General features: G+C 34.0%; 1 long non-coding RNA gene across 2 annotated transcripts in view; it reads right to left on the minus strand.

Annotated features, from left to right (window-relative positions):
* LOC123575224 (uncharacterized) overlaps window positions 1–13,623 on the minus strand; it is a 270,178-nt gene that overhangs the window by 198,792 nt on the left and 57,763 nt on the right. Inside the window, exon 3 of one of the 2 annotated variants that reach the window (XR_006700425.3) lies at window positions 3,338–3,463. This is a non-coding gene — a long non-coding RNA (uncharacterized lncRNA). Of the gene's footprint in view, window positions 1–1,871; window positions 3,464–13,623 lie in introns of those variants that run through there. The other variant, XR_012416937.1, reaches the window with a different exon arrangement.

Genomic DNA, 13,623 nt, shown 5'->3' on the forward strand with positions numbered 1-13,623 from the left:
TAGCCAGCACATAGGAGAGTATGCAAGACTGTGTCCCTTGCCAGTTAAGATAATATAGGTGATGTGGCTGTTGGAAGATCAAGAACAGAGCTTTTTTTCTGAGGAAACAACTAAATCCAGAACCACCTCTTGTGACCAGATTTCCATGAAGTTTATTAGACATGGTATGCTCTGCAACTTCCAATGCCCAGCTATATTTCAGTCGGTATTCTGCTTGAGAAGAGAAAATGCCTTTCTTCCTACTCGGGTAAAAAAAAGAAAGAGAGAAAGGAGAAGAGAGGAGAAGAGAAGAGAAGAGAAGAGAAGAGAAGAGAAGAGAAGAGAAGAGAAGAGAAGAGAAGAGAAGAGAAGAGAAGAGAAGAGAAGAGAAGAGAAGAGAAGGGAGAAGAGAGGAGAAGACGAAATACAGCTGTCTGGTTTCTTTATGAACTAGAGAAACCCAGCTTTCATAGAATGACACACACCACACATACCACACCAACACAACACAACACAACACACACTCACTTGCTTTTATTTCACATTGTAAATATAACATAGTATCATAATTATAGAAATATATTATTTCCCAAGCCACAAATGTGATTATATCATTATCCAATAAAATATAATAGAAAAGATATTGTCAAGGGACACTTATTTTTTAAAAATTATACAGTGATAGTGGAAGAGAGTTCAAAAGTCAATGAAAGAGAGAAAGGACATTTCCCTCTTGGCTTCATGCTTAAATATATTAATCTTATTTCATCAAACCCAAGGCAGAGAAAATTGAAAATTTAGCTCTGTTTTTACATTTTACTCCTATTATAAGACCTCTCAACACAGTCCTCCCTACTCTGCTTCTCCAAATCTAAATCCTGCCCATTTTTCATAACACAGCTTAAATCCTGACTCTTGTAAAGCATTCCCTGACTGTTTCATCTGGAAGCAATCTTTCCTTCTTTTAAACTTCCACAAGACTTATTTTCCATACCACTCATTTAGCACTTATTATTTACTGAATGGTAGAGATGTAATGCTTTCAGAAATGTTGAAGCCATAATAGAGATTTTTATCATTTTGTATTGAACACAAATTTTTATTTTTAAAGTGAAATAAACCTATGTTTTTTTACTTTTCTTTATGGATCTAAAATTTAGTTAGATTATCAACTATGTCATCGTAGCTAAAAGGAAGCATGTAATGCTTATTGTATGCCAGATACTGTTTTGAGGACCTTAGAAATATTAACACCCTAACTACTTTAGGAATATTAGATTAATAAAAGAAGTTTTATATATATAGTAATAGTAGATGCATATGTAAATATGTATTTTTGTGTGCACTATATATATATACACACACACATATCCATATGCATATATGTGCATTTTTATATAAATTTACTTTGCTTATATAAATATCCTGGAGAATTGAAGTAAAACAATATTTATTCAGGACTTTAATAAAAACATATCAATAAATTATTAATAATTATAGATTTTTATTATAGATTTATTATTTACTCTAGATTAAATGTATGCTATTTTTTCACTTTTATAATAGATAACAATAAAGACTGCTAAACAATAAGAAACCCAGAATATCTTAGCACTTTACTTCTTTGAAGAAGATAAATTTAAAATGAAAAAATAATTCATATACTTTGCATCACACAAAATTAGACTTTACGTCTCTGAACTTAGGATACCCTTCTCTCTATCTAGCAAACATATGTTGGCTTTACTTCTCTAAGGGAAAAAAATGTGGACAAAAGTGAAACCTAAATAAAAAATGCTCAAAAACAGCCTGGAAGTCCTAGATTTTAGTCTAGCATCAACCTTCAAACAGGTATAAGTGGTTAACTTCTTTCTTCTTTGATCTCTTCCTTGTTTCTTCCTCTAGAGATGGGCACCAATTCGATTAATAATATCAAAGTATTACAGTTTCAAATTTCAAAATCTGTGTTATGATTTTGCGCACAATGGATGAAAACCTACTCAAGTGAATTTTAAGAACCATATCTATCATCAATTTTTTATATCATGTAACTTAATTTTAATGAAATACAGGCAAAACTTTCCATTTCCAGAAGCAGATAAAGTTAAAGTAATTATAATAAAATTACAGGACTCATATCTATATCTACATTAGTCTTTTATAGGTTTAGAAATTTCTTGAATTAGTGTCATTATTAGAAGTGTGCTGAAGACAATGGAAATAATTTAAAGCAGATGAGCAGAAAAAGGTCATTCAAAGTCCTTGCCTCTGTTCTGGGTGAATCCTTGAAAAATTTCCCATGTATTCTAGACTAACAGATACTTCACCTTCTTTCCATGTGCCTTTTTAATGACTAGTGTTAAGTGCATTGCTTGCTCTGCAATTCAGTCAAATGCAATCATACTTCTATCATTGTTAATTCATGCTTATGAATTGTGTCTCCAACATCTCCTAAAAAAGGGCTTTGAATTCGAAATATATTTGTTAAAAACATGTAATGAAATGAATAGATGGCAAGAGCATAGCTCCATGTCTGTACCAAAATTCAGCATGGCAAGTCCACTGCGAAGAAGGCTTCAAATTTTTCTTTTAAACATTTCTTATTAAAATAACATGAACTTAAAAGAGGAATCTCGTTTTTTTCTCTGTTTGTAAACTTTCTCTTTGTTGTGCTACTTTACTATCATCTGAAACTATAGATTATTTCCAATGAAACAAAAACTCACAGTGAGGGTCTAAGCTACGTGAGTACTCTAAGAATCAATCAATCAATCAATCAATCAATCTCTCTCTCTAGGCATTTCTGGTTGTCTGGCAAGTTAGTTCCACTAATAATTGCTTTTTAAAGAGAAGACCAATAAGCCTCACGGATATCAACACAACCCCCTAAAAATAAAATATTCAAACTATTGAGGCACAAAGCCCATCTTTTAGTCACCCAGGCGCTGTACTCAATTAAGAAGGAATTTCCTTTAAAGAGAAAAGTTAGTTGAGGGACAGACCTCAACTATGACTCAACTTCGGGGGTTCAGAATCAGGTGAAGGTTTTACTTCTCAGCCTACAAATCATAGCTCATATGTCTACATAGGTAGTTCATTGAGTAGAATAAAATGCACCTTAAAATTGTAGGCAACTGTTCCCTCTAGCCTAACCTCAAGTGTCTGAAACATCATAAGGGAGAAAGAATATATAAATTCACAAACCCAATATTTAATAAGAAGCCAACAGCAAAGAACTATTCTGTTTTTCACAAATTTTAGTGATGGATTATCTTTTTACTGTGGTGATGCAAGAACACAAAAAGGAGGAACAATGCCCATTTCATAAAGACAGAGAATATTACTTGAGTAAGCTCACCTGGGTCATTGAAGAAGCAGGAAATTTCCTCACCTTATGTAGGCTGGTCATAGACAGTAGAGAGACGCTGTGGATGAGAGGTAGAAGACAACAGGAATGTACACAAACATTATGAGATGGTCCCAGCTAGAAAGAACAGAGGAGAAGCCGTTTTATAAATTATTTTGGTGATCTTTTCACCAACCCAAAGGATTATGAAAACTGAAGAAACAGTAAACATAGAAATTTTTATATTACATAGATTGATGAAATCAAGTGCAGGTTATAAAAGCGAGGTAGCTAAACATAATTTACTTATCTTAAAAATGTGCTTTTGTTTTACATGTAGGAGGCCAAAAGGCCATCATACAGCATTTCAAGTTTTTTCTTGGTCAAAAGTCATCTTGTACTATTTTATGTACTAACAGTTGAGGCCTTCAAATTGTTACTGACTTGTGAATTATTTTTAGAAGCACTTACCTTTTCCCACTAGAACTAGGTTACAAGTATCTTTGAAGAAAAAAGGAGCACATCTAGTATTTATTTGATTCCCTTGCAATGTGTAACAGACACCTAGTACAGACGTTTGATATACTGAGGTTCATACATAGCGGGATATTCATTTGAACTCACACTAACTATGTCTTGTCTACCAATGAAAAATACAAGACAACAGCTGAGATCGCTGCCATTCATATTAAGATTTATTATGGTGCCAAATTATATTCTAAATTTCTGCTGTATAATAAATTAGAAAATGAGTGAGGTATCACTTCACAAAACTTTCATTTCTGTATTTCACATATGTCCTTTTATGGAAGTCTTGTTATTAACCATCTGCTAATCCTGTGTCTTTCAAAGCTATTCAAACACAAGTTCATGGTTATGATTAGATTAAGCTATTTTTAAACTATTTTTTATCAGTATGTTTTCCTTTCTGCAACAGAAGACATAATTTAGTAGAAAAGATACTGGAGAAGTGACTAAATAATTTGAGAAAAAGGCTAGAGCAAATGTCTTGTGTATAGAAAAGTAAAATTGTAATAATCCATACCAGGGAGGGCATCCGCAAAATTGGACCAACCCCCACACTGCAACCTTCCTATTTGAAAGGTTTTCTAATTCAGCTGTTTTTTGCTTATTGTATTTATTTTTGTTGCACTTTGGGAAGTAAACTGGAATTCAAAAAAGAATTATTTCCTGCCCTTTGGTGCCATCATGAGGCCAGAATAACAAAATACTAAGAAAAGACTATCTCCAGGGGAACCCAAGGTTTTGATAATTTTCTTTAGGGGAACCCAAGCTTTTGATATTTTCCTTTTTCTCCAGACGTAATTATCCGGAGAATTAGAGTTTATTTCAGCAGTGTAATTACCTTTACCTTAATTGAAACCCTACAAACTACAAACCATAGCTCATATGTCTACAAGGGTAATTCAGTGACTGGATTAAAATGTACCTTAAAGTTGTAGGCAACTGTGAAATTCTAGTTTTGTCAGTTTAGAATCAATAAAATATTTATGTTTTGATGTTACATAACCATATACTAAAGCTTTTAGAACCAAAGCTTTTTAAAGTATTTTAAATCAATCATATCAATATTTTAGCTTTATATATTTAATGTATTCACCCTGTGGTATTGTAGAATAGTATATAAGACAGTATGATATATTATCTGAGATGTCTCAAAACACAAGGTTATGATATAATAAGAGAATATGCTATTTTGTAAATAAAAGCAATGACAATAGGAAAAATATTGCAAATCAATGCACTAGAAAGAATGGCTAACGGACATCCAAAGACTTTCTACCCAGACAAAATCAAAGTAGTAGAATAAACCAGATGATTCGGTATATAAAATATTACCACAAAATGAATCTGAAAATTACAAAAATATGTTTTATTAAAAGTTTCAAAGTCGAGGCAGGCGAATCACGAGGTCAGGAGATCGAGACCATCCTAGCTAACACGGTGAAATCCTGTCTCTACTAAAAATACCAAAAATTAGCCCGGCAGGAGGTGGTACGCCCCTGTAATCCCAGCTACTCAGGAGGCTGAGACAAGAGAATCGCTTGAACCTGGGAGGCGGAGTTTCCAGTGAGCCAGGATATATCTTGTTCAGCTTTCTCTGTTCTATCTGTATTATTATTCTGAGACTCATACTACATGCATTCTCAGCTTTATTATACAAGTGTATTGACGGAGTTAAAAGACATTCATTAGACATCTACTTTTTCAGGCCATATGATTTTTTTCTGAATTGTTCAAGTTTTCTCATGTGATGAAAACATGATACTTACATGCCTGATAATGCCTAAATCTGAATTCTTCCCACTCACTCTCAAAATTCTCTTCACTTTTCTCTCATTTTGCCTTCATGACATCTAGAAATTGAAGAGCTCTACAAATTTTATCCATACGATATGGGCTCTCTCTAAAAGATGGAAAGTTTCACTAGACATACGTCTTGCTTCTCTCAGTTTTTCTTATTTACTGAAAAAGCCACAGGCAGAGGAAAATAGGAAACTGCTGAACTGGTTTTTATCTGCTTTTGTTCTTACACTATTCTCTTCTCATTTTGTTTACCTAGCACTTCTATGGAATATAACCATATTTTCATAATTATCAAATAAATACCATCATCAACTTTAGTTGTAGTAAAAGTAGCCTGAATTGCTTTCTTTCCTTTTTTTTTTTTTTTTTTTTTAAATCTCAGAGACAGACCTTATATATGGAAATAGTAGTAATTTGTTCTCGTTTAACAACAGTCACGATCTCCATTTGGGACTTGGTCTCCAGCATTCCTTCAGTAGAATCACAGTGCTAATCTCAGCTTGGCTTTGGGCATATGCTGCCCTCATTTGGCCTGTGTAACACTGTTCAAGACAGATTATTAAAGCTAACATTTATCCCACGGATGAACAAAAGTTAAGTCTCCCTCGGCTGTAACGGTATTAAAGGCTCCTATCACCAGTGGGAGTTATCAAAAAAGAGATGTTTTCTGCCCTGATAAAATGTTCACAGACCTACCACTCCCAGTCTGAGACTAGCACTTACCATGGAAGCTTGGGAGCCATTGTCACTGGAGATGAAAGGGAGTTCTCTGGTCACCTATAACCTCCTTCTGGCAGGGCAAGATGATTCCTATGTCAGACACTATATTTAAATTTCATCTTATCATAATTCTATTCATCTCACATACTGACATGGTCTCTTTCCATTTCAACGACATCATATCTTGCTTTTACTTCATTGTATTAAGTTTCTTCAGAAAAATAGAACTATTAACATATATATACACTAATGAATATATTTAAATATACTACATGTTAAGTAACATATTTATATACTATTTGAATTCATATATTCATATATCTAATGTATCTATCTATCTATCTATCTATCTATGTTGCTTAACAATAATATTTTCTGAGAAATGCACTGTCAGGCAATTTCATTGTTGTGTGAACATCCCAGAGTACACTTCCACAAACCTAGATGGTTTTGTCTACTACACACCTAGACTATATGGTACAACCCATCACTCCAAGACTACAGATGTGTACAGCATTAATACTGTAGATAATTGTAACACCATAGTATTTGTATGTCTAAACATATCTAAACTAAAAAGGTACAGTAAATATGCAGCATAAGATATTTTTTCATGGTACACCTGTATAAGATGCTTGCCATGAACAGAGCTTGCAGGACTAGAAATTGCTATGAGTGAGTCAGTGAGTGGTGAGTGAATGATGTGAAGGCTTAGGATATTACTGTACACTACTGTAGACTGAAAAAAAACTGTATCCTAAGGATACACCATCTTTTTAAAAATACATTTTTTATTCATTAATAAATTAACCTATTATAGTAACTTTTTAAATTTATAAGCCTTTTAATATTTTAAGTTTTGACTCTTTTAAAATAACACTTAAATCACACAATGGTATAGCTGTATAAAAATATTTTCCTTCTTTACATCCTTATTCCATAAGTTTTTATCTATTTTCAAGTATTTTTATTTTTCTTTTACTTTTGAAACTTTTTGTTTTAAACTACCACACAAACACCCACATCAGCCTAGGCCTACACAGGGTGAGAATAATCAATATCACTGTCTTCCACTTTCACATCTTGTCCCACTGGAAGCTCTTTGGGGGCAATAACACATAATATCTCTTACGATAATAATACCTTCTTCTGGAATACCTTCTGAAGAATCTGCCTGAGGCTGTTTTATAAATAACTTCTTTTAATAAGCAGAAGGGTTATGTGCTAAAATGACAATTAAAAGTATAGTATAGTAATTGTCCATTCATGTCCTTAGCCCACTTTTTGATGGGATGTTTGTTTTTTCTTCCTCATTTGTTTGAGTTCCTTGTAGATTCTGGATATTAGTCCTTTATCGGATATATAATCAAGATTTTCTCCCACTCTGTGGGTTGTCTGTTTACATTGCTGACTGTTTCTTTTGCTGTACAGAAGCTCTTTCATTAAATTAAGTCCCACCAATTTATTTTTTGTTGTTGCATTTCCTTTTGGGTTCTTGGACATGAAGTCTTTGCCTAAGCCAATGTCTAGAAGGGTTTTTCCAATGTTATCTTCCAGAATTTTTATAGTTTCAGGTATTATATTTAAGTCCTTGATCCATCTTGAGTTGATTTTTGTATAAAGTGAGAGATGAGGATCAAGTTTCATTCTCCTACATTTGGCTTGCCAATTATACCAGCACCATTTGTTGAATAGGGTGTCCTTTTCCCACTTTATGTTTTGGTTTGCTTTGTTGAAGATCAATTGGCTGTAAGTATTTGGGTTTATTTCTGGGTTCTTGGTTCCATTGGTCTATGTGCCTATTTTTATACCAGTACCATGCTGTTTTTGTGACTATGGCCTTGTAATATAGTTTGAAGTTGTGTAATGTGATGCCTCCAGATTTGTTCTTTTTGCTTGATCTTCCTTTGGCCATGTGGGCTCTTTTTTGGTTCCATATGAATTTTAGAATCGTTTTTTCTAGTTCTGTGAATGATGGTGGAATTTTGATAGAAATTGTATTGAATTTATAGATTGTTTTTGGCAGTATGGTCATTTTCACAATATTGATTCTACCCATCATGGGATGTGTAGGATGTGTTTCTACACACATGGGATGTGTTTCTATTTGGTTGTGTCATCTATGATTTCTCTCAACAGTGCTTTGTAGTTTTCCTTGTAGAAGTCTTTGACCTCCTTTGTCAGGTATATTCCTAAGTATTTCATTTACAAACGGCCAACAAACATATGAAAAACTGCTCAACATTACTAATGATCAGAGAAATGCAAATCAAAACCACAATGTAATACCACCTTACTCCTGCAAAAAAGCCATAATCAAAAAATTAAAAAATAATAGATGTTGGCATGGATGTAGTGAAAAGGGAACACTTCTGCACTGCTGGTGGGAATCTAAACTAGTACAACCACTATAGAAAACAGTGTGGAAATTCCTTAAAGAACTAAAAGTAGAACTACCATTTGATCTAGCAATCCCACTACTGGGTATCTACCCAGAGGAAAAGAAGTTGTTATACAAAAAAAAGGATACTTTCACACATGTTTATAGCAACAAAATTCACAATTGCAAAACTATAGAAGCAGCCCAAATGCCCATCTATCAATGAGTGGATAAAGAAATTGTGGTATATGATGGAATACTACTCAGTCATAAAAAGGAAAAAATTAATGTCATTCACAGCAACCTGGATGGAACTGGAAACTATTATTCTAAGTGAAGTAACTCAGAAATGGAAAATCAAACATCATATGTTCTCACTCATAAGTGGGAGCTAAGCTATGAGAATGCAAAAGCATAAGAATGATACAATAAACTATGAGGACCCAGGGGAAAGGATGGGGTAACGGTGAGGGATAAAAGACTACAAACTGGATTCAGTGTATACTGCTTAGGTGATGGATGCACCAAAATCTCACAAATCACCACTAAAGAACTTACTCATGTAACCAAATACCACCTGTTCCCCCAAAACCTATGGAAAAATTTTTTTTAAATGTAAATAAAGAGAATAGAATTATTCTGATACAAAGTAAAACATTCATAGAGGACATTATAGGCAAATGTATAAAGTTTTTATCTTTGGAAAAGACCACCTGCAATTTACACCAAAATTTATTTTCTTAATTTGTCTTCTACTATAGAAACGTACTGATTTTTGAACTTTTGATCATATAATACACTCCAACATGCTTTAATGATGATGTGTTGGTTTAAAAAGGTTCAATTAAGAATCAAAACATATAGAATGAAATTTAACATTAACTTTTTTGATTTTGCAGAAATTTTAATTTCACTGGATGAGGTACATATAATGGTGCTTCAGTAATTGAAGATTCACATTTTTTAAAAAATAGTACAGTAAATATATAGATCAGTAACACTGACATTTATTGTCATTATCAAGTATGATGTACTGTATATAATTGTATGTGCTATACTTTTATACCACTGGCAACACAGCAGGATTTTGTTTACATCAGCATCACCACAAATAAATGAGCAATCCATTGCACTAAGATGTTCTGATGGCTACAACATCACTCGTCAATAGGAATTTTTCAGCTTCATTATATTCTTATGAGACCATTGTCATATACGCAGCCTATCACTGACTGAAATATTGTTATGCAGCACTTGACAGAGAGGGAGAGAGGGAGGGAAGGAGGGAGGGAGAGAGGAAGAGGGAGAGGGAGAGAGGGGAGAGGGAGAGAGAGGGGGGAGGGGGAGGGGGGTAGAGAGAGACAGAATTACAACACTTGGCTCAGGCAATTATCCTAGCCAAAAAAAATCCCATGATTTGCTGTGCAAGCTGGATAACCAGTAAAGTCAGTAGTGTAATTCAGTCCCAGTCTAAAGGCCCGAGCACCAGGGGAGCTAACGGTGTAAGTCCCAGTCTGAATTCAAAGTCCTGTTAACCAAGGGCGCTGATGTCCAAGACCTGAAAAAGATGGATATCCCAGCTCAAGAAGAGAGAGTAAATTTGCTCTTCCTGTATGTTTTTGTTCTATTTGATCCCTCAGCAGATTAGATACTGAAAACTATTATCTATATTCAGTCTAATTCAAATGCTAATCTCTTCCAGAAACATCCTTACAGACACACCCAAAAATAATATTTTATTGGATATCTTGATGCTCCTTAGCCCAGTCAAGTGACATAAAATAAACTATCACATTCATTATATAGTTTGGAGAAGAAAAAAAAAATTTAAGAGACAACTGAATATCTGATTCAATTGAAATCTAAGAAAATATTTCAATTTATAACAGAAATTATTTAATGCATACATGTGTTACACAGATTATAGAAGGGAACAGGGAAGAAACTCAGAGATTATCAAGAGCAGGGAGCCATTACTAAATCCCAGATGGAAGAGATAAATGGGTGAGGCAGTGTGGGAAGAGCGCAGGGGCTGCTGTCACTTGGTAGAAGATGGAATTACATAACTATTACATTGGTGCAAAAGTTATTGCATTTTTTGCCATTTCTTTCAATGATACTATCCAAGAGAAGCTGGAGCCATTCAGGCTCCAGACACAAATGGTACACCTGAAACTCCTCTTCCCTTTCTTCTCTCTTCCTGCTGCCTTCCAATCTCTATCCAACAACTCTTACTGAACAGACCCCTACCAGATCTCTCAATAAGGAAACTTGAGATATAAATAAATCTTAATAAGGAGACTTAATAGCCTGCAGGGATTAGCCTCCCAGGCACATAAAGCAGAGCAGTGGAATAGGGAGAAAAGGATCTTGAGCCAAACTGTGCCAGTACTGGCACAGAACCCTAGGCTAGCAGGGAAGGAATGTCCTTCGATATTTGTTGTTGCCAGAAGAACAAAATTGTAAGGCTATAAATGTCTAGTATATACCTCCTCTAGTTCACTGTTTTGTGATTGGCATTATTGTTTTAAAATTATCCATGTTTGGTTCTCTCAAATCAAATTAAAAGAAAACCTTTTTCTTCAACAAAAAAATGGCACATATTTTTATTTGACATTTTGCAGTTAAGAATAACATAATTAATGTTAATTTTTCTTTATAAAAGATAGTTTTATCTGGTTAAAATGGAGTTACTGTGAAAATAATTTCACCTAAATTAGTTTTTCATTTTTTTCTCTGCTGCTAGTAACAAAAGCACATCTCCCAGAAGTGATGAAAGCATAATTTTGAATGGTTCACAGTAAGGGAGTTTTCATTTTTGATAAACTGTGTATAGTCAAAAGCACGATCGCAACTTTATACCTATTTCCATTAAATCCATCTTTAAATTATAATATTAAAGAACTTCTTGTCCCACTAATAATTGTACCATAATTTTTTAAACTCTTAATTACTGAATGCAACAAATTTTTAGACTAAGACGACAAACTCATTTCTAGTGTACTATTTCGTAATATATTAATTTTTATAGGCCGGGCGCGGTGGCTCAAGCCTGTAATCCCAGCACTTTGGGAGGCCGAGACGGGCGGATCACGAGGTCAGGAGATCGAGACCATCCTGGCTAACACGGTGAAACCCTGTCTCTACTAAAAATACAAAAAACTAGCCAGGCGAGGTGGCGGGCGCCTGTAGTCCCAGCTACTCAGGAGGCTGAGGCAGGAGAATGGCGTAAACCTGGGAGGCGGAGCTTGCAGTGAGCTGAGATCCGGCCACTGCAGTCCAGCCTGGGAGACAGAGCGAGACTCCATCTCAAAAAAAAAAAAAAAAAAAAAAAAAAAAAAATTAAATATTGTTTTATTTATACCATCATAATTATCACTAATTTCAGATCTTGTTTTTAGTTGGAGTAACAGTTCATGTGATGCATAGTAAAACAAATATAAAGACATATATAATATCTCCTGAATATAGCCAATTCTAATTGCCTATTACCCATCTTTTCAAGATTTTTGTATAATATCTATGAAGTTTAAACTGATTTAAAAATTCTATGATTTTGGTGGTAATCTGTCAGAAAATACAAATTGAAAAAAATAGTAAACTGACCCTCTAGACTATAAATTCACAAAATCAAAAGCATGTCATAGTTCCCCTTTCTATACCTAAATTGTCTCTAGTTCAACCTGAGGATAATTAAGGAAATGCTTTATGTGCTATTTCCATGCTAGCCAGGGTAGTCAAAATTTTAGTCATAATAGGTAAATTGTATTCTCTGACCTCAAAACATGGAACCCACCTTCCTTTTATTAAGTCACTGTTCTTTCCTTGTTCTGAGCAGTATCTGTGCTTTTTCTCAGAACTACTTTATACCTGACTTCCCATCCTTCTTGTGTTTTGATTGTTACAACCTTGGTAATAAGGTAAGATTAAATAATCCATTGGCTTACTGTTGTGTTAGAAAATAAAGTTTAATTTTACTAAAATGGCACAAAAACTCCTTATGATCTAGCCCTATCAGCCTCATCTCCACTGTTTTCCTTTCCCATTTTTACTGCAACATTATCAAATTGCATACAGCTCTCAAAACATGTATATTAGTTATTTTGAACATGTTGTTCTTTCCAACTGAAATGGTCTTATCCATATTAGTTCTTCAGGGTGATTTCTCATTCTTCAACAATCATGTAAATTACCATATCCTCTGGGAGGTCCTTTGTAGACAGTTAACTCCTCTCAGATCACCAGACAGCATGATGATTGCCCATTTAGATGTAAAACTTCCCAGTGAGCATCTTGAAGACATGGTCCATGTGCTTATCATTGTACTTGCAAATGATAAGGTGCTCAACAAGTATTCTGATGAATTAACTAAGGAATTTGTATTGGAATTTGTATTGTAAGCTCGTAAAATAGGGTGCATTTGAATTGAAAAAGATTTCATACGTATTAAAATAATTTTATCATGGTTTGTGGTAAATCTATTTTTGAACATTTGTAAAAATAGGAAAATCATTTTATCAATGGTCTAGAAAGGAAATAGAATTGCAAATCTTCAGCATTTTAACATTGAATACTTAAGCCAAACATATGCCGCCACCTTTGATCCTATGGATTTTTGTGCTATTTTTCTAGATTAAACTTGAAGCATGTGCCAGTTTAAAATGATCAGAAAATCTTTAGTTAGGGTTGAGGAAACTCTAACCTTCCTCTGACATCTAGGAATAATTGAGCTGGTGAGAATCTGTGAGACACATGATTTCCTCAAAATCAAGGAATCTTTACTAGTATGATAGATCTTCATATGTCTTCATTGAACATTTTCTATAGTAAGTAACTCATCCCGTTTTTGGTCAGTTCCAACTATTAAAAC

The sequence above is a fragment of the Macaca fascicularis genome, chromosome 8 (assembly GCF_037993035.2).
Source record: "Macaca fascicularis isolate 582-1 chromosome 8, T2T-MFA8v1.1".
In the NCBI taxonomy this organism is placed as follows: domain Eukaryota; kingdom Metazoa; phylum Chordata; class Mammalia; order Primates; family Cercopithecidae; genus Macaca; species Macaca fascicularis.